The sequence below is a fragment of the Anabrus simplex genome, chromosome X (genome assembly GCF_040414725.1).
Source record: "Anabrus simplex isolate iqAnaSimp1 chromosome X, ASM4041472v1, whole genome shotgun sequence".
NCBI classification, from domain to species: Eukaryota; Metazoa; Arthropoda; class Insecta; order Orthoptera; family Tettigoniidae; genus Anabrus; species Anabrus simplex.
In genome coordinates, this window is record NC_090279.1 from 102,870,092 (window position 1) to 102,897,194 (window position 27,103).

At 42.1% G+C, this 27,103-nt stretch overlaps 1 long non-coding RNA gene across 1 annotated transcript in view; it reads left to right on the plus strand.

The window, feature by feature from the left end:
- The window catches only part of LOC136886289 (uncharacterized), a 57,463-nt gene that overhangs the window by 4,033 nt on the left and 26,327 nt on the right, over positions 1-27,103 (plus strand). The window contains exon 2 of the long non-coding RNA XR_010861759.2: positions 24,002-24,115. This is a non-coding gene — a long non-coding RNA (uncharacterized lncRNA). The remainder of the gene's footprint in view (positions 1-24,001; positions 24,116-27,103) is intronic.

The window sequence follows — 27,103 nt, forward strand, 5'->3', positions numbered from 1 at the left end:
AAATAGCGACCACGAGGCTCTTAGCTGAGTATGGTGTTACTCTTGTGATGATGTAGTAACAAGTGACTAAACACAAATAGCGACCACGAGGCTCTTAGCTGAGTATGGTGTTACTCTTGTGATGATGTAGTAACAAGTGACTAAACACAAATAGCGACCACGAGGCTCTTAGCTGAGTATGGTGTTACTCTTGTGGTGATGTAGTAACAAGTGACTAAACACAAATAGCGACCACGAGGCTCTTAGCTGAGTATGGTGTTACTCTTGTGATGATGTAGTAACAAGTGACTAAACACAAATAGCTACCACGGGGCTCTTAGCTGAGTATGGTGTTACTCTTGTGGTGATGTAGTAACAAGTGACTAAACACAAATAGCGACCACGAGGCTCTTAGCTGAGTATGCTGTTACTCTTGAGATGATGTAGTAACAAGTGCTAAAGACAGATTGCGACCACGAGGCTCTTAGCTGAGTATGGTGTTACTCTTGTGGTGATGTAGTAACAAGTGACTAAACACAAATAGCGACCACGAGGCTCTTAGCTGAGTATGCTGTTACTCTTGAGATGATGTAGTAACAAGTGACTAAACACAAATAGCGACCACGGGGCTCTTAGCTGAGTATGCTGTTACTCTTGTGGTGATGTAGTAACAAGTGACTAAACACAAATAGCGACCACGAGGCTCTTAGCTGAGTATGGTGTTACTCTTGTGATGATGTAGTAACAAGTGACTAAACACAAATAGCGACCACGAGGCTCTTAGCTGAGTATGGTGTTACTCTTGTGATGATGTACTAACAAGTGACTAAACACAAATAGCGACCACGAGGCTCTTAGCTGAGTATGGTGTTACTCTTGTGGTGATGTAGTAACAAGTGACTAAACACAAATAGCGACCACGAGGCTCTTAGCTGAGTATGGTGTTACTCTTGTGATGATGTAGTAACAAGTGACTAAACACAAATAGCTACCACGGGGCTCTTAGCTGAGTATGGTGTTACTCTTGTGGTGATGTAGTAACAAGTGACTAAACACAAATAGCGACCACGGGGCTCTTAGCTGAGTATGGTGTTACTCTTGTGATGATGTAGTAACAAGTGACTAAACACAAATAGCGACCACGAGGCTCTTAGCTGAGTATGGTGTTACTCTTGTGGTGATGTAGTAACAAGTGACTAAACACAAATAGCGACCACGAGGCTCTTAGCTGAGTATGGTGTTACTCTTGTGATGATGTAGTAACAAGTGACTAAACACAAATAGCGACCACGAGGCTCTTAGCTGAGTATGGTGTTACTCTTGTGGTGATGTAGTAACAAGTGACTAAACACAAATAGCGACCACGAGGCTCTTAGCTGAGTATGGTGTTACTCTTGTGGTGATGTAGTAACAAGTGACTAAACACAAATAGCTACCACGAGGCTCTTAGCTGAGTATGGTGTTACTCTTGTGGTGATGTAGTAACAAGTGACTAAACACAAATAGCGACCACGAGGCTCTTAGCTGAGTATGGTCTTACTCTTGTGATGATGTATTAAGAAGTGTCTAAACACAAATAGCGACCACGGGGCTCTTAGCTGAGTATGGTGTTACTCTTGAGATGATGTAGTAACAAGTGACTAAACACAAATAGCGACCTCGAGGCTCTTAGCTGAGTATGCTGTTACTCTTGTGATGATGTAGTAACAAGTGACTAAACACAAATAGCGACCACGAGGCTCTTAGCTGAGTATGGTGTTACTCTTGTGGTGATGTAGTAACAAGTGACTAAACACAAATAGCGACCACGAGGCTCTTAGCTGAGTATGGTGTTACTCTTGTGGTGATGTAGTAACAAGTGTCTAAACACAAATAGCGACCACAGGGCTCTTAGCTGAGTATGGTGTTACTCTTGTGATGATGTAGTAACAAGTGTCTAAAGACAGATTGCGACCACGAGGCTCTTAGCTGAGTATGCTGTTACTCTTGTGATGATGTAGTAACAAGTGACAAAACACAAATAGCGACCACGGGGCTCTTAGCTGAGTATGGTGTTACTCTTGTGGTGATGTAGTAACAAGTGACTAAACACAAATAGCGACCATGAGGCTCTTAGCTGAGTATGCTGTTACTCTTGTGATGATGTAGTAACAAGTGACTAAACAGAAAGAGCGACCACGAGGCTCTTAGCTGAGTATGGTGTTACTCTTGTAGTGATGTAGTAACAAGTGACTAAACACAAATAGCGACCACGAGGCTCTTAGCTGAGTATGCTGTTACTCTTGTGGTGATGTAGTAACAAGTGACTAAACACAAATAGCTACCACGAGGCTCTTAGCTGAGTATGCTGTTACTCTTGTGATGATGTAGTAACAAGTGACTAAACACAAATAGCGACCACGAGGCTCTTAGCTGAGTATGGTGTTACTCTTGTGATGATGTAGTAACAAGTGACTAAACACAAATAGCGACCACGAGGCTCTTAGCTGAGTATGGTGTTACTCTTGTGATGATGTAGTAACAAGTGACTAAACACAAATAGCGACCACGAGGCTCTTAGCTGAGTATGCTGTTACTCTTGTGATGATGTAGTAACAAGTGACTAAACACAAATAGCGACCACTAGGCTCTTAGCTGAGTATGGTGTTACTCTTGTGGTGATGTAGTAACAAGTGACTAAAGACAGATTGCGACCACGAGGCTCTTAGATGAGTATGGTGTTACTCTTGTGATGATGTAGTAACAAGTGTCTAAAGACAGATTGCGACCACGAGGCTCTTAGCTGAGTATGGTGTTACTCTTGTGGTGATGTAGTAACAAGTGACTAAACACAAATAGCGACAACGAGGCTCTTAGCTGAGTATGCTGTTACTCTTGTGATGATGTAGTAACAAGTGTCTAAAGACAGATTGCGACCACGAGGCTCTTAGCTGAGTATGCTGTTACTCTTGTGATGATGTAGTAACAAGTGACTAAACACAAAGAGCGACCACGAGGCTCTTAGCTGAGTATGGTGTTACTCTTGTGGTGATGTAGTAACAAGTGACTAAACACAAATAGCGACCACGGGGCTCTTAGCTGAGTATGCTGTTACTCTTGTGGTGATGTAGTAACAAGTGACTAAACAGAAATAGCGACCACGGGGCTCTTAGCTGAGTATGGTGTTACTCTTGTGGTGATGTAGTAACAAGTGACTAAACACAAATAGCTACCACGAGGCTCTTAGCTGAGTATGGTGTTACTCTTGTGGTGATGTAGTAACAAGTGACTAAACACAAATAGCTACCACGAGGCTCTTAGCTGAGTATGCTGTTACTCTTGTGATGATGTAGTAACAAGTGACTAAACACAAATAGCGACCACGAGGCTCTTAGCTGAGTATGGTGTTACTCTTGTGGTGATGTAGTAACAAGTGACTAAACACAAATAGCGACCACGGGGCTCTTAGCTGAGTATGGTGTTACTCTTGTGGTGATGTAGTAACAAGTGACTAAACACAAATAGCGACCACGGGGCTCTTAGCTGAGTATGGTGTTACTCTTGTGGTGATGTAGTAACAAGTGACTAAACACAAATAGCGACCACGAGGCTCTTAGCTGAGTATGCTGTTACTCTTGTGGTGATGTAGTAACAAGTGACTAAACACAAATAGCGACCACGGGGCTCTTAGCTGAGTATGCTGTTACTCTTGTGATGATGTAGTAACAAGTGACTAAACACAAATAGCTACCACGAGGCTCTTAGCTGAGTATGCTGTTACTCTTGTGATGATGTAGTAACAAGTGACTAAACACAAATAGCGACCACGAGGCTCTTAGCTGAGTATGGTGTTACTCTTGTGGTGATGTAGTAACAAGTGACTAAACACAAATAGCGACCACGGGGCTCTTAGCTGAGTATGGTGTTACTCTTGTGGTGATGTAGTAACAAGTGACTAAACACAAATAGCGACCACGGGGCTCTTAGCTGAGTATGGTGTTACTCTTGTGGTGATGTAGTAACAAGTGACTAAACACAAATAGCGACCACGAGGCTCTTAGCTGAGTATGCTGTTACTCTTGTGATGATGTAGTAACAAGTGACTAAACACAAATAGCTACCACGAGGCTCTTAGCTGAGTATGCCGTTACTCTTGTGATGATGTAGTAACAAGTGTCTAAAGACAGATTGCGACCACGAGGCTCTTAGCTGAGTATGCTGTTACTCTTGTGATGATGTAGTAACAAGTGACTAAACACAAAGAGCGACCACGAGGCTCTTAGCTGAGTATGGTGTTACTCTTGTGGTGATGTAGTAACAAGTGACTAAACACAAATAGCGACCACGGGGCTCTTAGCTGAGTATGCTGTTACTCTTGTGGTGATGTAGTAACAAGTGACTAAACACAAATAGCTACCACGAGGCTCTTAGCTGAGTATGCTGTTACTCTTGTGATGATGTAGTAACAAGTGACTAAACACAAATAGCGACCACGAGGCTCTTAGCTGAGTATGGTGTTACTCTTGTGGTGATGTAGTAACAAGTGACTAAACACAAATAGCGACCACGGGGCTCTTAGCTGAGTATGGTGTTACTCTTGTGATGATGTAGTAACAAGTGACTAAACACAAATAGCGACCACGAGGCTCTTAGCTGAGTATGGTGTTACTCTTGTGGTGATGTAGTAACAAGTGACTAAACACAAATAGCGACCACGGGGCTCTTAGCTGAGTATGCTGTTACTCTTGTGATGATGTAATAACAAGTGGCTAAACACAAATAGCGACCACGAGGCTCTTAGCTGAGTATGGTGTTACTCTTGTGATGATGTAGTAACAAGTGACTAAACACAAATAGCTACCACGAGGCTCTTAGCTGAGTATGGTGTTACTCTTGTGATGATGTAGTAACAAGTGACTAAACACAAATAGCGACCACGAGGCTCTTAGCTGAGTATGCTGCTACTCTTGTGATGATCTAGTAACAAGTGACTAAACACAAATAGCTACCACGAGGCTCTTAGCTGAGTATGCCGTTACTCTTGTGATGATGTAGTAACAAGTGTCTAAAGACAGATTGCGACCACGAGGCTCTTAGCTGAGTATGCTGTTACTCTTGTGATGATGTAGTAACAAGTGTCTAAAGACAGATTGCGACCACGAGGCTCTTAGCTGAGTATGGTGTTACTCTTGTGGTGATGTAGTAACAAGTGACTAAACACAAATAGCGACCACGAGGCTCTTAGCTGAGTATGCTGTTACTCTTGAGATGATGTAGTAACAAGTGACTAAACACAAATAGCGACCACGGGGCTCTTAGCTGAGTATGCTGTTACTCTTGTGGTGATGTAGTAACAAGTGACTAAACACAAATAGCGACCACGAGGCTCTTAGCTGAGTATGGTGTTACTCTTGTGATGATGTAGTAACAAGTGACTAAACACAAATAGCGACCACGAGGCTCTTAGCTGAGTATGGTGTTACTCTTGTGATGATGTAGTAACAAGTGACTAAACACAAATAGCGACCACGAGGCTCTTAGCTGAGTATGGTGTTACTCTTGTGGTGATGTAGTAACAAGTGACTAAACACAAATAGCGACCACGAGGCTCTTAGCTGAGTATGGTGTTACTCTTGTGATGATGTAGTAACAAGTGACTAAACACAAATAGCTACCACGGGGCTCTTAGCTGAGTATGGTGTTACTCTTGTGGTGATGTAGTAACAAGTGACTAAACACAAATAGCGACCACGAGGCTCTTAGCTGAGTATGCTGTTACTCTTGAGATGATGTAGTAACAAGTGACTAAACACAAATAGCGACCACGGGGCTCTTAGCTGAGTATGCTGTTACTCTTGTGGTGATGTAGTAACAAGTGACTAAACACAAATAGCGACCACGAGGCTCTTAGCTGAGTATGGTGTTACTCTTGTGATGATGTACTAACAAGTGACTAAACACAAATAGCGACCACGAGGCTCTTAGCTGAGTATGGTGTTACTCTTGTGATGATGTAGTAACAAGTGACTAAACACAAATAGCGACCACGAGGCTCTTAGCTGAGTATGGTGTTACTCTTGTGGTGATGTAGTAACAAGTGACTAAACACAAATAGCGACCTCGAGGCTCTTAGCTGAGTATGGTGTTACTCTTGTGATGATGTAGTAACAAGTGACTAAACACAAATAGCGACCACGAGGCTCTTAGCTGAGTATGCTGTTACTCTTGTGGTGATGTAGTAACAAGTGACTAAACACAAATAGCGACCACGAGGCTCTTAGCTGAGTATGGTGTTACTCTTGTGATGATGTACTAACAAGTGACTAAACACAAATAGCGACCACGAGGCTCTTAGCTGAGTATGGTGTTACTCTTGTGGTGATGTAGTAACAAGTGACTAAACACAAATAGCGACCACGAGGCTCTTAGCTGAGTATGGTGTTACTCTTGTGATGATGTAGTAACAAGTGACTAAACACAAATGGCTACCACGGGGCTCTTAGCTGAGTATGGTGTTACTCTTGTGGTGATGTAGTAACAAGTGACTAAACACAAATAGCGACCACGGGGCTCTTAGCTGAGTATGGTGTTACTCTTGTGATGATGTAGTAACAAGTGACTAAACACAAATAGCGACCACGAGGCTCTTAGCTGAGTATGGTGTTACTCTTGTGGTGATGTAGTAACAAGTGACTAAACACAAATAGCGACCACGAGGCTCTTAGCTGAGTATGGTGTTACTCTTGTGGTGATGTAGTAACAAGTGACTAAACACAAATAGCTACCACGAGGCTCTTAGCTGAGTATGGTGTTACTCTTGTGGTGATGTAGTAACAAGTGACTAAACACAAATAGCGACCACGAGGCTCTTAGCTGAGTATGGTCTTACTCTTGTGATGATGTATTAAGAAGTGTCTAAACACAAATAGCGACCACGGGGCTCTTAGCTGAGTATGGTGTTACTCTTGAGATGATGTAGTAACAAGTGACTAAACACAAATAGCGACCACGAGGCTCTTAGCTGAGTATGGTGTTACTCTTGTGATGATGTAGTAACAAGTGACTAAACACAAATAGCGACCTCGAGGCTCTTAGCTGAGTATGCTGTTACTCTTGTGATGATGTAGTAACAAGTGACTAAACACAAATAGCGACCACGAGGCTCTTAGCTGAGTATGGTGTTACTCTTGTGGTGATGTAGTAACAAGTGTCTAAACACAAATAGCGACCACAGGGCTCTTAGCTGAGTATGGTGTTACTCTTGTGATGATGTAGTAACAAGTGTCTAAAGACAGATTGCGACCACGAGGCTCTTAGCTGAGTATGCTGTTACTCTTGTGATGATGTAGTAACAAGTGACAAAACACAAATAGCGACCACGGGGCTCTTAGCTGAGTATGGTGTTACTCTTGTGGTGATGTAGTAACAAGTGACTAAACACAAATAGCGACCATGAGGCTCTTAGCTGAGTATGCTGTTACTCTTGTGATGATGTAGTAACAAGTGACTAAACACAAATAGCGACCACGGGGCTCTTAGCTGAGTATGCTGTTACTCTTGTGGTGATGTAGTAACAAGTGACTAAACACAAATAGCGACCACGAGGCTCTTAGCTGAGTATGGTGTTACTCTTGTGATGATGTAGTAACAAGTGTCTAAAGACAGATTGCGACCACGAGGCTCTTAGCTGAGTATGGTGTTACTCTTGTGGTGATGTAGTAACAAGTGACTAAACACAAATAGCGACAACGAGGCTCTTAGCTGAGTATGCTGTTACTCTTGTGATGATGTAGTAACAAGTGTCTAAAGACAGATTGCGACCACGAGGCTCTTAGCTGAGTATGCTGTTACTCTTGTGATGATGTAGTAACAAGTGACTAAACACAAAGAGCGACCACGAGGCTCTTAGCTGAGTATGGTGTTACTCTTGTGGTGATGTAGTAACAAGTGACTAAACACAAATAGCGACCACGGGGCTCTTAGCTGAGTATGCTGTTACTCTTGTGGTGATGTAGTAACAAGTGACTAAACAGAAATAGCGACCACGGGGCTCTTAGCTGAGTATGGTGTTACTCTTGTGGTGATGTAGTAACAAGTGACTAAACACAAATAGCTACCACGAGGCTCTTAGCTGAGTATGGTGTTACTCTTGTGGTGATGTAGTAACAAGTGACTAAACACAAATAGCTACCACGAGGCTCTTAGCTGAGTATGCTGTTACTCTTGTGATGATGTAGTAACAAGTGACTAAACACAAATAGCGACCACGAGGCTCTTAGCTGAGTATGGTGTTACTCTTGTGGTGATGTAGTAACAAGTGACTAAACACAAATAGCGACCACGGGGCTCTTAGCTGAGTATGGTGTTACTCTTGTGGTGATGTAGTAACAAGTGACTAAACACAAATAGCGACCACGGGGCTCTTAGCTGAGTATGGTGTTACTCTTGTGGTGATGTAGTAACAAGTGACTAAACACAAATAGCGACCACGGGGCTCTTAGCTGAGTATGGTGTTACTCTTGTGGTGATGTAGTAACAAGTGACTAAACACAAATAGCGACCACGAGGCTCTTAGCTGAGTATGCTGTTACTCTTGTGGTGATGTAGTAACAAGTGACTAAACACAAATAGCGACCACGGGGCTCTTAGCTGAGTATGCTGTTACTCTTGTGATGATGTAGTAACAAGTGACTAAACACAAATAGCTACCACGAGGCTCTTAGCTGAGTATGCTGTTACTCTTGTGATGATGTAGTAACAAGTGACTAAACACAAATAGCTACCACGAGGCTCTTAGCTGAGTATGCTGTTACTCTTGTGATGATGTAGTAACAAGTGACTAAACACAAATAGCTACCACGAGGCTCTTAGCTGAGTATGCTGTTACTCTTGTGATGATGTAGTAACAAGTGACTAAACACAAATAGCTACCACGAGGCTCTTAGCTGAGTATGCTGTTACTCTTGTGATGATGTAGTAACAAGTGACTAAACACAAATAGCGACCTCAGGGCTCTTAGCTGAGTATGGTGTTACTCTTGAGATGATGTAGTAACAAGTGACTAAACACAAATAGCGACCACGAGGCTCTTAGCTGAGTATGCTGTTACTCTTGTGATGATGTAGTAACAAGTGACTAAACACAAATAGCGACCACGAGGCTCTTAGCTGAGTATGCTGTTACTCTTGTGATGATGTAGTAACAGGTGACTAAACACAAATAGCGACCACGAGGCTCTTAGCTGAGTATGGTGTTACTCTTGTGATGATGTAGTAACAAGTGACTAAACACAAATAGCGACCACGGGGCTCTTAGCTGAGTATGCTGTTACTCTTGTGGTGATGTAGTAACAAGTGACTAAACACAAATAGCTACCACGAGGCTCTTAGCTGAGTATGCTGTTACTCTTGTGATGATGTAGTAACAAGTGACTAAACACAAATAGCGACCACGAGGCTCTTAGCTGAATATGCTGTTACTCTTGTGATGATGTAGTAACAAGTGACTAAACACAAATAGCGACCACGGGGCTCTTAGCTGAGTATGCTGTTACTCTTGTGGTGATGTAGTAACAAGTGACTAAACACAAATAGCGACCACGAGGCTCTTAGCTGAGTATGCTGTTACTCTTGTGATGATGTAGTAACAAGTGACTAAACACAAATAGCGACCACGAGGCTCTTAGCTGAGTATGCTGTTACTCTTGTGATGATGTAGTAACAAGTGACTAAACACAAATAGCGACCACGGGGCTCTTAGCTGAGTATGCTGTTACTCTTGTGGTGATGTAGTAACAAGTGACTAAACACAAATAGCGACCACGAGGCTCTTAGCTGAGTATGGTCTTACTATTGTGATGATGTAGGAACAAGTGACTAAACACAAATAGCGACCACGAGGCTCTTAGCTGAGTATGGGGTTACTCTTTTGGTGATGTAGTAACAAGTGACTAAACACAAATAGCGACCACGGGGCTCTTAGCTGAGTATGGTGTTACTCTTGTGATGATGTAGTAACAAGTGACTAAACACAAATAGCGACCACGAGGCTCTTAGCTGAGTATGGTGTTACTCTTGTGGTGATGTAGTAACAAGTGACTAAACACAAATAGCGACCACGAGGCTCTTAGCTGAGTATGCTGTTACTCTTGTGGTGATGTAGTAACAAGTGACTAAACACAAATAGCGACCACGAGGCTCTTAGCTGAGTATGGTGTTACTCTTGTGATGATGTAGTAACAAGTGACTAAACACAAATAGCGACCACGAGGCTCTTAGCTGAGTATGGTGTTACTCTTGTGGTGATGTAGTAACAAGTGACTAAACACAAATAGCGACCACGGGGCTCTTAGCTGAGTATGCTGTTACTCTTGTGGTGATGTAGTAACAAGTGACTAAACACAAATAGCGACCACGAGGCTCTTAGCTGAGTATGCTGTTACTCTTGTGATGATGTAGTAACAAGTGACTAAACACAAATAGCGACCACGAGGCTCTTAGCTGAGTATGCTGTTACTCTTGTGGTGATGTAGTAACAAGTGACTAAACACAAATAGCGACCACGGGGCTCTTAGCTGAGTATGGTGTTACTCTTGTGGTGATGTAGTAACAAGTGTCTAAACACAAATAGCGACCACAGGGCTCTTAGCTGAGTATGGTCTTACTCTTGTGATGATGTATTAAGAAGTGTCTAAACACAAATAGCGACCACGAGGCTCTTAGCTGAGTATGCTGTTACTCTTGTGGTGATGTAGTAACAAGTGACTAAACACAAATAGCGACCACGAGGCTCTTAGCTGAGTATGGTGTTACTATTGTGATGATGTAGTAACAAGTGACTAAACACAAATAGCGACCACGGGGCTCTTAGCTGAGTATGCTGTTACTCTTGTGGTGATGTAGTAACAAGTGACTAAACACAATTAGCGACCACGAGGCTCTTAGCTGAGTATGCTGTTACTCTTGTGATGATGTAGTAACAAGTGACTAAACACAAATAGCGACCACGAGGCTCTTAGCTGAGTATGCTGTTACTCTTGTGGTGATGTAGTAACAAGTGACTAAACACAAATAGCGACCACGAGGCTCTTAGCTGAGTATGGTGTTACTCTTGTGGTGATGTAGTAACAAGTGTCTAAACACAAATAGCGACCACAGGGCTCTTAGCTGAGTATGGTGTTACTCTTGTGATGATGTAGTAACAAGTGTCTAAAGACAGATTGCGACCACGAGGCTCTTAGCTGAGTATGCTGTTACTCTTGTGATGATGTAGTAACAAGTGACTAAACACAAATAGCGACCACGGGGCTCTTAGCTGAGTATGGTGTTACTCTTGTGATGATGTAGTAACAAGTGACTAAACACAAATAGCGACCACGAGGCTCTTAGCTGAGTATGGTGTTACTCTTGTGATGATGTAGTAACAAGTGACTAAACACAAATAGCGACCACGAGGCTCTTAGCTGAGTATGGTCTTACTCTTGTGATGATGTATTAAGAAGTGTCTAAACACAAATAGCGACCACGAGGCTCTTAGCTGAGTATGCTGTTACTCTTGTGATGATGTAGTAACAAGTGACTAAACACAAATAGCGACCACGAGGCTCTTAGCTGAGTATGGTGTTACTCTTGTGGTGATGTAGTAACAAGTGACTAAACACAAATAGCGACCACGAGGCTCTTAGCTGAGTATGGTGTTACTCTTGTGGTGATGTAGTAACAAGTGACTAAACACAAATAGCGACCACGGGGCTCTTAGCTGAGTATGCTGTTACTCTTGTGGTGATGTAGTAACAAGTGACTAAACACAAATAGCGACCACGGGGCTCTTAGCTGAGTATGGTGTTACTCTTGTGGTGATGTAGTAACAAGTGACTAAACACAAATAGCGACCACGGGGCTCTTAGCTGAGTATGCTGTTACTCTTGTGGTGATGTAGTAACAAGTGACTAAACAGAAAGAGCGACCACGAGGCTCTTAGCTGAGTATGCTGTTACTCTTGTGATGATGTAGTAACAAGTGACTAAACAGAAATAGCGACCACGAGGCTCTTAGCTGAGTATGCTGTTACTCTTGTGGTGATGTAGTAACAAGTGACTAAACACAAATAGCGACCACGGGGCTCTTAGCTGAGTATGCTGTTACTCTTGTGATGATGTAGTAACAAGTGACTAAACACAAATAGCGACCACGGGGCTCTTAGCTGAGTATGGTGTTACTCTTGTGGTGATGTAGTAACAAGTGACTAAACAGAAATAGCGACCACAGGGCTCTTAGCTGAGTATGGTGTTACTCTTGTGATGATGTAGTAACAAGTGACTAAACAGAAAGAGCGACCACGAGGCTCTTAGCTGAGTATGCTGTTACTCTTGTGATGATGTAGTAACAAGTGACTAAACACAAATAGCGACCACAGGGCTCTTAGCTGAGTATGCTGTTACTCTTGTGATGATGTAGTAACAAGTGACTAAACACAAATAGCGACCACGAGGCTCTTAGCTGAGTATGGTGTTACTCTTGTGGTGATGTAGTAACAAGTGACTAAACACAAATAGCGACCACGAGGCTCTTAGCTGAGTATGGTCTTACTATTGTGATGATGTAGTAACAAGTGACTAAACACAAATAGCTACCACGAGGCTCTTAGCTGAGTATGGTGTTACTCTTGTGGTGATGTAGTAACAAGTGTCTAAACACAAATAGCGACCACGAGGCTCTTAGCTGAGTATGGTGTTACTCTTGTGGTGATGTAGTAACAAGTGACTAAACACAAATAGCGACCACGAGGCTCTTAGCTGAGTATGCTGTTACTCTTGTGATGACGTAGTAACAAGTGACTAAACACAAATAGCTACCACGAGGCTCTTAGCTGAGTATGCTGTTACTCTTGTGGTGATGTAGTAACAAGTGACTAAACACAAATAGCTACCACGAGGCTCTTAGCTGAGTATGGTGTTACTCTTGTGGTGATGTAGTAACAAGTGACTAAACACAAATAGCGACCACGGGGCTCTTAGCTGAGTATGCTGTTACTCTTGTGATGATGTAGTAACAAGTGACTAAACACAAATAGCGACCACAGGGCTCTTAGCTGAGTATGCTGTTACTCTTGAGATGATGTAGTAACAAGTGTCTAAAGACAGATTGCGACCACGAGGCTCTTAGCTGAGTATGGTGTTACTCTTGTGATGATGTAGTAACAAGTGACTAAACACAAATAGCGACCACGAGGCTCTTAGCTGAGTATGGTGTTACTCTTGTGGTGATGTAGTAACAAGTGACTAAACACAAATAGCGACCACGAGGCTCTTAGCTGAGTATGCTGTTACTCTTGAGATGATGTAGTAACAAGTGTCTAAAGACAGATTGCGACCACGAGGCTCTTAGCTGAGTATGGTGTTACTCTTGTGATGATGTAGTAACAAGTGACTAAACACAAATAGCGACCACAGGGCTCTTAGCTGAGTATGCTGTTACTCTTGTGATGATGTAGTAACAAGTGATTAAACACAAATAGCGACCACGGGGCTCTTAGCTGAGTATGGTGTTACTCTTGTGATGATGTATTAACAAGTGTCTAAACACAAATAGCGACCACGGGGCTCTTAGCTGAGTATGGTGTTACTCTTGAGATGATGTAGTAACAAGTGACTAAACACAAATAGCGACCACGAGGCTCTTAGCTGAGTATGGTGTTACTCTTGTGATGATGTAGTAACAAGTGACTAAACACAAATAGCGACCACGAGGCTCTTAGCTGAGTATGGTGTTACTCTTGCGGTGATGTAGTAACAAGTGACTAAACACAAATAGCGACCACGAGGCTCTTAGCTGAGTATGCTGTTACTCTTGTGGTGATGTAGTAACAAGTGACTAAACACAAATAGCGACCACGGGGCTCTTAGCTGAGTATGGTGTTACTCTTGTGATGATGTAGTAACAAGTGACTAAACACAAATAGCGACCACGAGGCTCTTAGCTGAGTATGGTCTTACTATTGTGATGATGTAGTAACAAGTGACTAAACACAAATAGCGACCACGAGGCTCTTAGCTGAGTATGGTGTTACTCTTGTGGTGATGTAGTAACAAGTGACTAAACACAAATAGCGACCACGGGGCTCTTAGCTGAGTATGGTGTTACTCTTGTGATGATGTAGTAACAAGTGACTAAACACAAATAGCGACCACGAGGCTCTTAGCTGAGTATGCTGTTACTCTTGTGATGATGTAGTAACAAGTGACTAAACACAAATAGCGACCACGAGGCTCTTAGCTGAGTATGCTGTTACTCTTGTGGTGATGTAGTAACAAGTGACTAAACACAAATAGCTACCACGAGGCTCTTAGCTGAGTATGCTGTTACTCTTGTGATGATGTAGTAACAAGTGACTAAACACAAATAGCGACCACGAGGCTCTTAGCTGAGTATGGTGTTACTCTTGTGGTGATGTAGTAACAAGTGACTAAACACAAATAGCGACCACGAGGCTCTTAGCTGAGTATGGTGTTACTCTTGTGGTGATGTAGTAACAAGTGTCTAAACACAAATAGCGACCACAGGGCTCTTAGCTGAGTATGGTGTTACTCTTGTGATGATGTAGTAACAAGTGTCTAAAGACAGATTGCGACCACGAGGCTCTTAGCTGAGTATGCTGTTACTCTTGTGATGATGTAGTAACAAGTGACTAAACACAAATAGCGACCACGGGGCTCTTAGCTGAGTATGGTGTTACTCTTGTGATGATGTAGTAACAAGTGACTAAACACAAATAGCGACCACGAGGCTCTTAGCTGAGTATGGTGTTACTCTTGTGATGATGTAGTAACAAGTGACTAAACACAAATAGCGACCACGAGGCTCTTAGCTGAATATGGTCTTACTCTTGTGATGATGTATTAAGAAGTGTCTAAACACAAATAGCGACCACAGGGCTCTTAGCTGAGTATGGTGTTACTCTTGTGGTGATGTAGTAACAAGTGACTAAACACAAATAGCGACCACGGGGCTCTTAGCTGAGTATGGTGTTACTCTTGTGATGATGTAGTAACTAGTGTCTAAAGACAGATTGCGACCACGAGGCTCTTAGCTGAGTATGGTGTTACTCTTGTGGTGATGTAGTAACAAGTGACTAAACACAAATAGCGACCACGGGGCTCTTAGCTGAGTATGGTGTTACTCTTGTGGTGATGTAGTAACAAGTGACTAAACACAAATAGCGACCACGGGGCTCTTAGCTGAGTATGGTGTTACTCTTGTGGTGATGTAGTAACAAGTGACTAAACACAAATAGCGACCACGGGGCTCTTAGCTGAGTATGCTGTTACTCTTGTGGTGATGTAGTAACAAGTGACTAAACAGAAAGAGCGACCACGAGGCTCTTAGCTGAGTATGCTGTTACTCTTGTGGTGATGTAGTAACAAGTGACTAAACACAAATAGCGACCACGGGGCTCTTAGCTGAGTATGGTGTTACTCTTGTAGTGATGTAGTAACAAGTGACTAAACACAAATAGCGACCACGGGGCTCTTAGCTGAGTATGCTGTTACTCTTGTGGTGATGTAGTAACAAGTGACTAAACACAAATAGCGACCACGGGGCTCTTAGCTGAGTATGGTCTTACTCTTGTGATGATGTATTAAGAAGTGTCTAAACACAAATAGCGACCACGAGGCTCTTAGCTGAGTATGCTGTTACTCTTGTGGTGATGTAGTAACAAGTGACTAAACACAAATAGCGACCACGGGGCTCTTAGCTGAGTATGGTGTTACTCTTGTGATGATGTAGTAACTAGTGTCTAAAGACAGATTGCGACCACGAGGCTCTTAGCTGAGTATGGTGTTACTCTTGTGGTGATGTAGTAACAAGTGACTAAACACAAATAGCGACCACGGGGCTCTTAGCTGAGTATGGTGTTACTCTTGTGGTGATGTAGTAACAAGTGACTAAACACAAATAGCGACCACGGGGCTCTTAGCTGAGTATGGTGTTACTCTTGTGGTGATGTAGTAACAAGTGACTAAACACAAATAGCGACCACGGGGCTCTTAGCTGAGTATGCTGTTACTCTTGTGGTGATGTAGTAACAAGTGACTAAACAGAAAGAGCGACCACGAGGCTCTTAGCTGAGTATGCTGTTACTCTTGTGGTGATGTAGTAACAAGTGACTAAACACAAATAGCGACCACGGGGCTCTTAGCTGAGTATGGTGTTACTCTTGTAGTGATGTAGTAACAAGTGACTAAACACAAATAGCGACCACGGGGCTCTTAGCTGAGTATGCTGTTACTCTTGTGGTGATGTAGTAACAAGTGACTAAACACAAATAGCGACCACGGGGCTCTTAGCTGAGTATGGTCTTACTCTTGTGATGATGTATTAAGAAGTGTCTAAACACAAATAGCGACCACGAGGCTCTTAGCTGAGTATGCTGTTACTCTTGTGGTGATGTAGTAACAAGTGACTAAACACAAATAGCGACCACGGGGCTCTTAGCTGAGTATGGTGTTACTCTTGTGATGATGTAGTAACAAGTGACTAAACACAAATAGCGACCACGGGGCTCTTAGCTGAGTATGGTGTTACTCTTGTGATGATGTAGTAACAAGTGACTAAACACAAATAGCGACCACGGGGCTGTTAGCTGAGTATGGTGTTACTCTTGTGATGATGTAGTAACAAGTGACTAAACACAAATAGCGACCACGAGGCTCTTAGCTGAGTATGGCGTTACTCTTGTGATGATGTATTAAGAAGTGTCTAAACACAAATAGCGACCACGAGGCTCTTAGCTGAGTATGGTGTTACTCTTGAGATGATGTAGTAACAAGTGACTAAACACAAATAGCGACCACGGGGCTCTTAGCTGAGTATGGTGTTACTCTTGTGGTGATGTAGTAACAAGTGACTAAACACAAATAGCGACCACGAGGCTCTTAGCTGAGTATGGTGTTACTCTTGTGGTGATGTAGTAACAAGTGACTAAACACAAATAGCGACCACGGGGCTCTTAGCTGAGTATGGTGTTACTCTTGTGATGATGTAGTAACAAGTGACTAAACACAAATAGCGACCACGAGGCTCTTAGCTGAGTATGGTGTTACTCTTGTGGTGATGTAGTAACAAGTGACTAAACACAAATAGCTACCACGAGGCTCTTAGCTGAGTATGGTGTTACTCTTGTGATGATGTATTAAGAAGTGTCTAAACACAAATAGCGACCACGAGGCTCTTAGCTGAGTATGGTGTTACTCTTGTGGTGATCTAGTAACAAGTGACTAAACACAAATAGCGACCACGAGGCTCTTAGCTGAGTATGCTGTTACTCTTGTGATGATGTAGTAACAAGTGACTAAACACAAATAGCGACCACGAGGCTCTTAGCTGAGTATGGTGTTACTCTTGTGGTGATGTAGTAACAAGTGACTAAACACAAATAGCGACCACGAGGCTCTTAGCTGAGTATGGTGTTACTCTTGTGATGATGTAGTAACAAGTGTCTAAAGACAGATTGCGACCACGAGGCTCTTAGCTGAGTATGCTGTTACTCTTGTGATGATGTAGTAACAAGTGTCTAAAGACAGATTGCGACCACGAGGCTCTTAGCTGAGTATGCTGTTACTCTTGTGATGATGTAGTAACAAGTGACTAAACACAAATAGCGACCACGAGGCTCTTAGCTGAGTATGCTGTTACTCTTGTGATGATGTAGTAACAAGTGACTAAACACAAATAGCGACCACGAGGCTCTTAGCTGAGTATGCTGTTACTCTTGTGATGATGTAGTAACAAGTGACTAAACACAAATAGCGACCACGAGGCTCTTAGCTGAGTATGGTGTTACTCTTGTGATGATGTAGTAACAAGTGACTAAACACAAATAGCGACCACGAGGCTCTTAGCTGAGTATGGTGTTACTCTTGTGATGATGTATTAAGAAGTGACTAAACACAAATAGCGACCACGAGGCTCTTAGCTGAGTATGGTGTTACTCTTGTGATGATGTATTAAGAAGTGACTAAACACAAATAGCGACCACGAGGCTCTTAGCTGAGTATGGTGTTACTCTTGTGGTGATGTAGTAACAAGTGACTAAACACAAATAGCGACCACGAGGCTCTTAGCTGAGTATGCTGTTACTCTTGAGATGATGTAGTAACAAGTGTCTAAAGACAGATTGCGACCACGAGGCTCTTAGCTGAGTATGGTGTTACTCTTATGATGATGTAGTAACAAGTGACTAAACACAAATAGCGACCACAGGGCTCTTAGCTGAGTATGCTGTTACTCTTGTGATGATGTAGTAACAAGTGACTAAACACAAATAGCGACCACGGGGCTCTTAGCTGAGTATGCTGTTACTCTTGTGGTGATGTAGTAACAAGTGACTAAACACAAATAGCGACCACGGGGCTCTTAGCTGAGTATGCTGTTACTCTTGTGGTGATGTAGTAACAAGTGACTAAACACAAATAGCGACCACAGGGCTCTTAGCTGAGTATGCTGTTACTCTTGTGGTGATGTAGTAACAAGTGACTAAACACAAATAGCGACCACGGGGCTCTTAGCTGAGTATGGTGTTACTCTTGTGATGATGTATTAACAAGTGTCTAAACACATATAGCGACCACGGGGCTCTTAGCTGAGTATGGTGTTACTCTTGAGATGATGTAGTAACAAGTGACTAAACACAAATAGCGACCACGAGGCTCTTAGCTGAGTATGCTGTTACTCTTGTGGTGATGTAGTAACAAGTGACTAAACACAAATAGCGACCACGAGGCTCTTAGCTGAGTATGGTGTTACTCTTGTGGTGATGTAGTAACAAGTGACTAAACACAAATAGCGACCACGAGGCTCTTAGCTGAGTATGGTGTTACTCTTGTGATGATGTAGTAACAAGTGACTAAACACAAATAGCTACCACGAGGCTCTTAGCTGAGTATGGTGTTACTCTTGTGGTGATGTAGTAACAAGTGACTAAACACAAATAGCGACCACGAGGCTCTTAGCTGAGTATGCTGTTACTCTTGTGATGATGTAGTAACAAGTGACTAAACACAAATAGCGACCACGGGGCTCTTAGCTGAGTATGGTGTTACTCTTGTGGTGATGTAGTAACAAGTGACTAAACACAAATAGCGACCACGAGGCTCTTAGCTGAGTATGGTCTTACTATTGTGATGATGTAGTAACAAGTGACTAAACACAAATAGCGACCACGAGGCTCTTAGCTGAGTATGCTGTTACTCTTGTGATGATGTAGTAACAAGTGACTAAACACAAATAGCTACCACGAGGCTCTTAGCTGAGTATGCTGTTACTCTTGTGGTGATGTAGTAACAAGTGACTAAACACAAATAGCGACCACGAGGCTCTTAGCTGAGTATGGTGTTACTCTTGTGATGATGTAGTAACAAGTGACTAAACACAAATAGCGACCACAGGGCTCTTAGCTCAGTATGGTGTTACTCTTGTGGTGATGTAGTAACAAGTGACTAAACACAAATAGCGACCACGAGGCTCTTAGCTGAGTATGCTGTTACTCTTGTGATGATGTAGTAACAAGTGACTAAACACAAATAGCGACCACGGGGCTCTTAGCTGAGTATGGTGTTACTCTTGTGGTGATGTAGTAACAAGTGACTAAACACAAATAGCGACCACGAGGCTCTTAGCTGAGTATGGTGTTACTCTTGTGGTGATGTAGTAACAAGTGACTAAACACAAATAGCGACCACGAGGCTCTTAGCTGAGTATGCTGTTACTCTTGTGATGATGTAGTAACAAGTGACTAAACACAAATAGCTACCACGAGGCTCTTAGCTGAGTATGCTGTTACTCTTGTGGTGATGTAGTAACAAGTGACTAAACACAAATAGCGACCACGAGGCTCTTAGCTGAGTATGGTGTTACTCTTGTGATGATGTAGTAACAAGTGACTAAACACAAATAGCGACCACAGGGCTCTTAGCTCAGTATGGTGTTACTCTTGAGATGATGTAGTAACAAGTGACTAAACACAAATAGCGACCACAGGGCTCTTAGCTGAGTATGGTGTTACTCTTGTGGTGATGTAGTAACAAGTGTCTAAAGACAGATTGCGACCACAGGGCTCTTAGCTGAGTATGGTGTTACTCTTGTGGTGATGTAGTAACAAGTGACTAAACACAAATAGCGACCACGAGGCTCTTAGCTGAGTATGCTGTTACTCTTGTGATGATGTAGTAACAAGTGACTAAACACAAATAGCGACCACGAGGCTCTTAGCTGAGTATGGTTTTACTCTTGTGATGATGTAGTAACAAGTGTCTAAAGACAGATTGCGACCACGAGGCTCTTAGCTGAGTATGGTCTTACTCTTGTGATGATGTAGTAACAAGTGACTAAACATAAATAGCGACCACGAGGCTCTTAGCTGAGTATGGTGTTACTCTTGTGATGATGTAGTAACAAGTGTCTAAAGACAGATTGCGACCACAGGGCTCTTAGCTGAGTATGGTGTTACTCTTGTGATGATGTAGTAACTAGTGTCTAAAGACAGATTGCGACCACAGGGCTCTTGGCTGAATATGGTTGTACTTGTGTGTTGTCTGTAACAACAAGTGACTAAACAGATAGCGACCACAGGGGTCTTAGCTGGGTATGGTGTTAGATGAGCTGAGTATTGTATTACACGTACAATGAAGGCCACATAAAGATGAAGAAGTTTCTCAGTTGCTTTCAGATTGCGTATTGGTTTAGGAGGTGTTGGCTTTTCAGGAAGTTTGAGTATATTCGAAAGTGTTTTGTGCAATTCATGTCATCATATAATATATCCGCAGTAGTGTCTGAAATCATGTGGAAATGCACAAAAGACAGACGAGTAGATAAGACTTTGATTGAGAATCGTGTTACAAGTGTGAGATTCACTACGGCCGCTAAAACTCCAAGAAGTGTTACTTGACAGATGAGCTAATATTAAGAAAATTTTGAATCTTTTTAGAGAAGGTGACACATATGGAAAGATTTTCAACACAAAATGTAATATTTCGTTTGGCTACGGTTGTGCAGCACGTGATTCTTCATAAGGAAAAGGCTCAACCATTTTATAACCTCGAAAGGAAAACTAGTGTCTTGCAATGGGCCAAGCAATTGAGAATGTGCTGCACTTCGTCACACACATCGTGGATGAAGGCAATTTGCTGCGATTCCTCGGGTGGTCAAACTAAATACTAGACTGTATTCCGCTTCATTCATTATGTAACGCAATCAAATTGCTGGCCTGAAGGTCATCTGGCTTACTTTCCCCGTGCGTGACCATTCGTACTGGGAGTGCGATAAAAATGTCGGATTATGGTATGTAATGATAATAGCATCGAGATGTAAACCATCCCAGCGTTATCGCCACAGTCACTTCTCTCACTCCCCCGTTCGTCTCCTCCAGACTTCCAAACAAATATGTACAAAGTCTGATGAAGTAATCTGTCCTGATGCTCTCAGTTTCCTCACTGCTGCACTTGACTTATCTGGTTTCTTCCACTTCAGAAGTGTACTTTGAAAGGGTTTCGTGGAATTACATTAATCTGGGGACAGCTCTGATTCCATGTTTTCTGAACCCAAGTTATTGTTTTCAGAAACAAAAGTGAATTTCTGTTCTGATACATTGATGTCACAACAATTTGAAATTTAAAATAGCTTGTTCTCTAGTTTTAAAAATAATCACTGTCCTGCTTTTCCCCCGACCCTTCAGTTCGTGTTCGGGAGAGATAGGGTTCGAATCCCTCTGTGGGCGGCCCTGAAGATTTAAATTCGTGAGAGCAGGATGCTTGTGTACGAAACGACCTGAAACAATTTCTGGAAGGATTCGACTCGCTAAGACGGGCAAGCGCCTGATCAAAATGAGAGGTGGTGTAACCCCGCCTTTGCAGAAGAGAGCACATAATATAAGGTACATAAGGTGCAAAGAACAACATCAGGAGAACATGGCTGCCCAGGATAACCAACATGACAACTATATGGGAAGCAGGCTGGGAAACACTACAGAGGACGAGATCTTACGTGAACGTTGTAGGGAAATAACGTGAGAGCATTGTCCCTTTAGTCTAATTTACTCACAATAAAGAATTTTAACAAGGTATAAAACACCAATGAAAAGCATAAGATAATCAACTAAGAAAAAGATGAAAGCGAATCACTAGGTTCCTATCGGCGGTTCTTCAGAAAATCAAATACCAACACAAGGAAAATTTAACGGGGAATATGACATAATTACAATTATCTTACAAGGCAAATCCAAAGAGTTTTTACAAGACAAGAAAACAAAGGAGATTTAAATTTAGCGCAGAGGCCTTTAGGGGTGCAGTCCTCTCCTCATACACATCAGTGAGGGGCACATAGCTCAATTGATGCGGAATAACTGGAGGCAACCGGAATGGAAAAATTAAAATTTTCATTTACACAAAAGTTTAATAAAAGGAATTGCCTCCAAAACAAAGGATATGCCTAGCTGACGAACTAAGGCATTACAAAATCAAAACTGTAAAAACCACGGTCTAAGGTAAACTCCGCACAAATGAATTTACATTTTAATTTGTATGTATGTTGGGTAATCAGCCCGAAGGCTGGTTTGATCCTCTGCAGCTTCGCCAACAGCTGTCATAAATAGCCTAGGCGTCACTGAAGAGGCGTACTAGGGAAACGAGGAGTGAGGTAGTTTCCCGTTGCTTTCCTCACCGAGCCAGCAGTTGCTCTTACATATCAGTCTGCCAAGCCCACTGAAATGTATGCACCAACTGACCCTATGAGCGATATTTTCACACCATTCATAACAGGGACTGGCTGCATAAGGAATGGTATTACTAGCATCACTCATACCTCAGTCACTTTCATATTGTCAAAGCCAAGGATGAGACTGTGACAGGTCAATGAAAGTAACAAATTTGATATAGCCCATACCAGAAGACATAGTGCACTGTAAACACTACATCTCACCAGCAAAGGCATCATTTTAATTTAACACTTGAGAAAAGAAAACATGCTTACCCCGTGATGGCTGGAGCCGCTGAGCGGACCACCTTACAAGGCGCGTCCGATCGTTAAGACGTACGAAAACCAAAGACGCTGAGCAGAGCCTTGCTCCTGCTGAGGAGCCAAAAGGCCGGAAATTGAGAAGTACTCAAACAGCCAATCAGGGAAACTACCTATGTTTCGACCCGAAGTTTCACCAATACGATTTAGTGTTATTTTCGCCAATAGCATTACAGCACCATAAATGGTAATGTGGGAAATTATTGTAGAGGTTTCGATTGCGAAACTCAGCGATTTCGTGATCGAAGCCTCCACGTGGCAACTACAGGGTGATACAAAAAATGGGTTACAACAAACATATTACTGGAGATCTCCAATATCAATGTCTTTTCTTTTAACACTCAATGATTAAGTAAATAATTGTCTCTTCTGTGAGTCCTGAAAATTCTTTAAAATCACAAAATTTCACCAGAAATAAAATACACAAAATTTTATATAATTTTACAACAACAACAAAAAATTTAATCGAATTCTTCAAAAATGGCAGTTCCTTAGTTTCTTTTGACAAGTCAAGAATTAAATGATTCCACCGACTATCAACTCACCAGCGGTGACAGTGGTTAAAGATAGGAGGTATGCAAAGGCACGACCAGGAGCAGTCAGGGAATTGAAACCCGAACCATAGGAATCAAAAAGCTTAAGGGAGCCGTGACACGGATCACAAACAAAGAAGCTGTTGTGACATGCGGCTGCACCGGTCCTGGTGCGCTACGTACTTGTTGTTCATTCACGGAACGCAAAAGTGTACATTGCGGGTATGAACCAAACGTGACTGCATCGCAAGTGCGAACGAGAACACACTCTCAGTGTTGCTTAGACGGCAGGCAAGAGTCCTTATAAGAATCGCAAAGAGGTCACCTCTTCAATAATGAGAGCATCAAAAGGTACGCGAGGAGAGGTAGATAATGTCTAGAGGACTATTATAGGCGCAGGTGCTCTTGCAGAATCAACGGTGAAAATAGTCTTTGTCTTTCCAGCGATGTTGCTGCTTCTCCTGATCATGGTGCTCTGTGTAGCAGCGACCTTGTGGCTGACCATTGACTACACTCAACCTCCGCGGAAAATTCACGGACTACATGGAGACGACACAGGTGCGACTAACCTTAACCCTTACCACATTCATTGGTTCATATATTTATTTATCATAAGTCTGTACAGAGTTTTCCTCCATTTTCACAGACACTATACATAGGTGTACATAAATGCATGAATGAGGTTTTTTTTAATGATTCCATGACCGAATAATATTGTCATGCATGCATGAACACTTCCCTCCCAGTCACGGATAGCCACCAACTGAGGAGAGAGCATTCGGTTGGCAGGATAAATGCATGACTACTGCCCGGTCGTGTTATCCACCCCTGGTGAGAAAAAGGAGCCACCTTCCCAAGGATAACACGTCCGGCCCTTTCCCTTGAGGCCCAAACGGAAGACCCCACCTGATCTAATAGCTGTCAAACACTAATTTCTCACCATTCCCTAATTTCTGCGAGGCACACGTAAGCGGAAATCCCGCACCTCATGTGCCCCCCTCCCTATTCTTCTTTCTCTGTTGCATTTAGATCACTCTACATATTCGATTGGGATAGGCCCGTCCTATCCCGCCCTACTTCGGTTATAGCCTTACATAAGTGTATGAATTAATGAATTAAGGAATTAATTAATTGGCTATGATTCCCTATCTAAAATAGTGCCCTTTCCACAGGCGGATCGCCATTCCACATGCAAGGGCCACGCCTACGATTATCTACATGAGTGTATAAATAAATGAATTAATTAATTAATTACCAATTCCCTAACTGTATTGAGAAAACACGTATGGATGGATTTGTGAATGGGTATATGGATATTCATGCATGCATGTTAGGAAAAAATACTCATTCCTCCCAGTACGGATAACCAGTAACTGGGGAGAGAGCCCTTGTTATGAATTAAATAAATGATTGAATGAATAATATATGTGGAATGAGTAGTGAATGAATGTTATCAACCTACAGCCACGGATCGCCAGCAGCTGAGGATGAAACATTATATCCATTGGGCGCTGTCTCATTACAAACAATTTGACAGTTAATTACGTTATGGCTTAATAACATATCGACTTTACAGTGCTACATATACTAATATTCCTTTTACTACATAGCCCTATTGGCAATTTCTTAACTAATCGGTTCGCAACACAATCATCCATCCGTAATATGACCTACCCTCATTGTAGGCTCTTTCAACACTCTTCTACATGAATTTCTAATTACAATTAACAGTTTACTGAGATTACCAGGTTTATACCATTCTTTGCTTATCATCTTAATAATCCTGTAGCCATTCTCATCCTCATTTATCATATATTGTTCCTTGTTATTAAAAAATTTCGTTCTCACCGCTATGGTTTCTTTACATGATTTCAACATGTGAAATTCTTCTCTGTTTTCACCACAGAGAAGGCACCTTGTTGCATCTTTCACTTCAATCCATCCCCTATTCTTGTAAATTCCCATTAACCACCATATCAAACCCCTGATTTCTCTTCTATTTACACTCACAATATTTATGTTCATATCCTGCCTTATCCTAATAAACTCTGAGAGGGTCGCCTTGCTTCTACACTCGGATACCAACCACTGTCTTTGAATATCTCTGAGTCGTCTAATGATTAGTTTATTCGTTGATCTTTCCAACCTCTCCCAATAACTTCCATATCCCAACCTATCTAATATACTTCTGATTTTCGTTAACCAATACTCTCCCTGGATATTATCTCTCTGATGTTGATATGCGATCTGCAGAAGCTCACCACCCTCTGTTCCTTTCAGTCTCAACAGATATTTCAGAACTCTCTTAAGAACATCTACTTGGATATTTTCTTCACATATTAATCTTACTCCACAATTTGCTGTACAATTTGGTAACCCCATTACAATTTTACAGAACTTACTTATAACCTGATTCAGCATCTCACACTCTTTCTCTACACCCCATAGCTCAGCTCCATAAAGCATTCGATTTTTAACTACGGCTTGCAGGACATTTCTCTGAATCTTATAGTCTATATTTGGGAATTTATTTTCAAGAATTCTAATTACTGATAATGCTGCAAGACCTTTCCATTTGGCTTGTTTTATTTGATGGATCCACTTCCCGTTGTTTGCTATATATATTCCCAGGTACTCTAATCTATTTGTGACCTCCACTTGACAACCATCAATCGTCCATTGTTCATTCTTCGCTCGTTTACAGCCTTTCTTACAGATCAGAACTTTCGTCTTGGAAATGTTAATTTTTAATGACCACGTTTTAGCAAACTCTGTCACAGCATTGATGCTCTTTTGCATGCCTCCGGCCGTTAACGTCATTAGCAGGACATCGTCCGCGAAAATTAGGCCTGGTATTTCTTGATTTACTAAAACTGGACTCATCCAGTTATCACCTCCATGTCCGTTTAATATATCGTTTATAAATAACAGAAATAAAATAGGAGATAGCTTACATCCTTGTTTCAAACCCAATAAAGAATCTATTTGACCACATGCTACCCCATCACCTACCCTTATACTGCATTGCACCCTTCGGTAAACTGCCTCCACTGCTTGTACCATCTTACTAGATACCCCTAATAGGCGTAATTTTGCGAACAATGCACCCCTGCTGACTGTGTCAAAGGCCTTTTCAAAATCTATAGCCGATAAATATAATTTTCCTGCTTTCGGTTTTATATACTTATCTATTATTGTTTTTACAATCATGATGTTATCTATTGTTCTTCTGCGTTTTCTGAAACCACTTTGATATTTCGAGAGGATGGAGAATTCTTCCGCCCATTTCATCAGTCTATTTGCCAGAATTCCTGTATATAATTTACTTAGGGAGTCCAATAGTGTTATACCTCTGTAGTTGTTTGGATTACTTCTCTCCCCACGCTTCTTGTAAATTGGACATATTATACCTGTCTGCCATGCCTTAGGAAACTCCAAAGAATCAAATATCCTATTGAACAATTTTACTAATATTTCCAGCATTTGTTGACTTTTTACTGCTTCTTTCCAAAATTCATTAGTTATACCACTGAAGCCCCCCGCTTT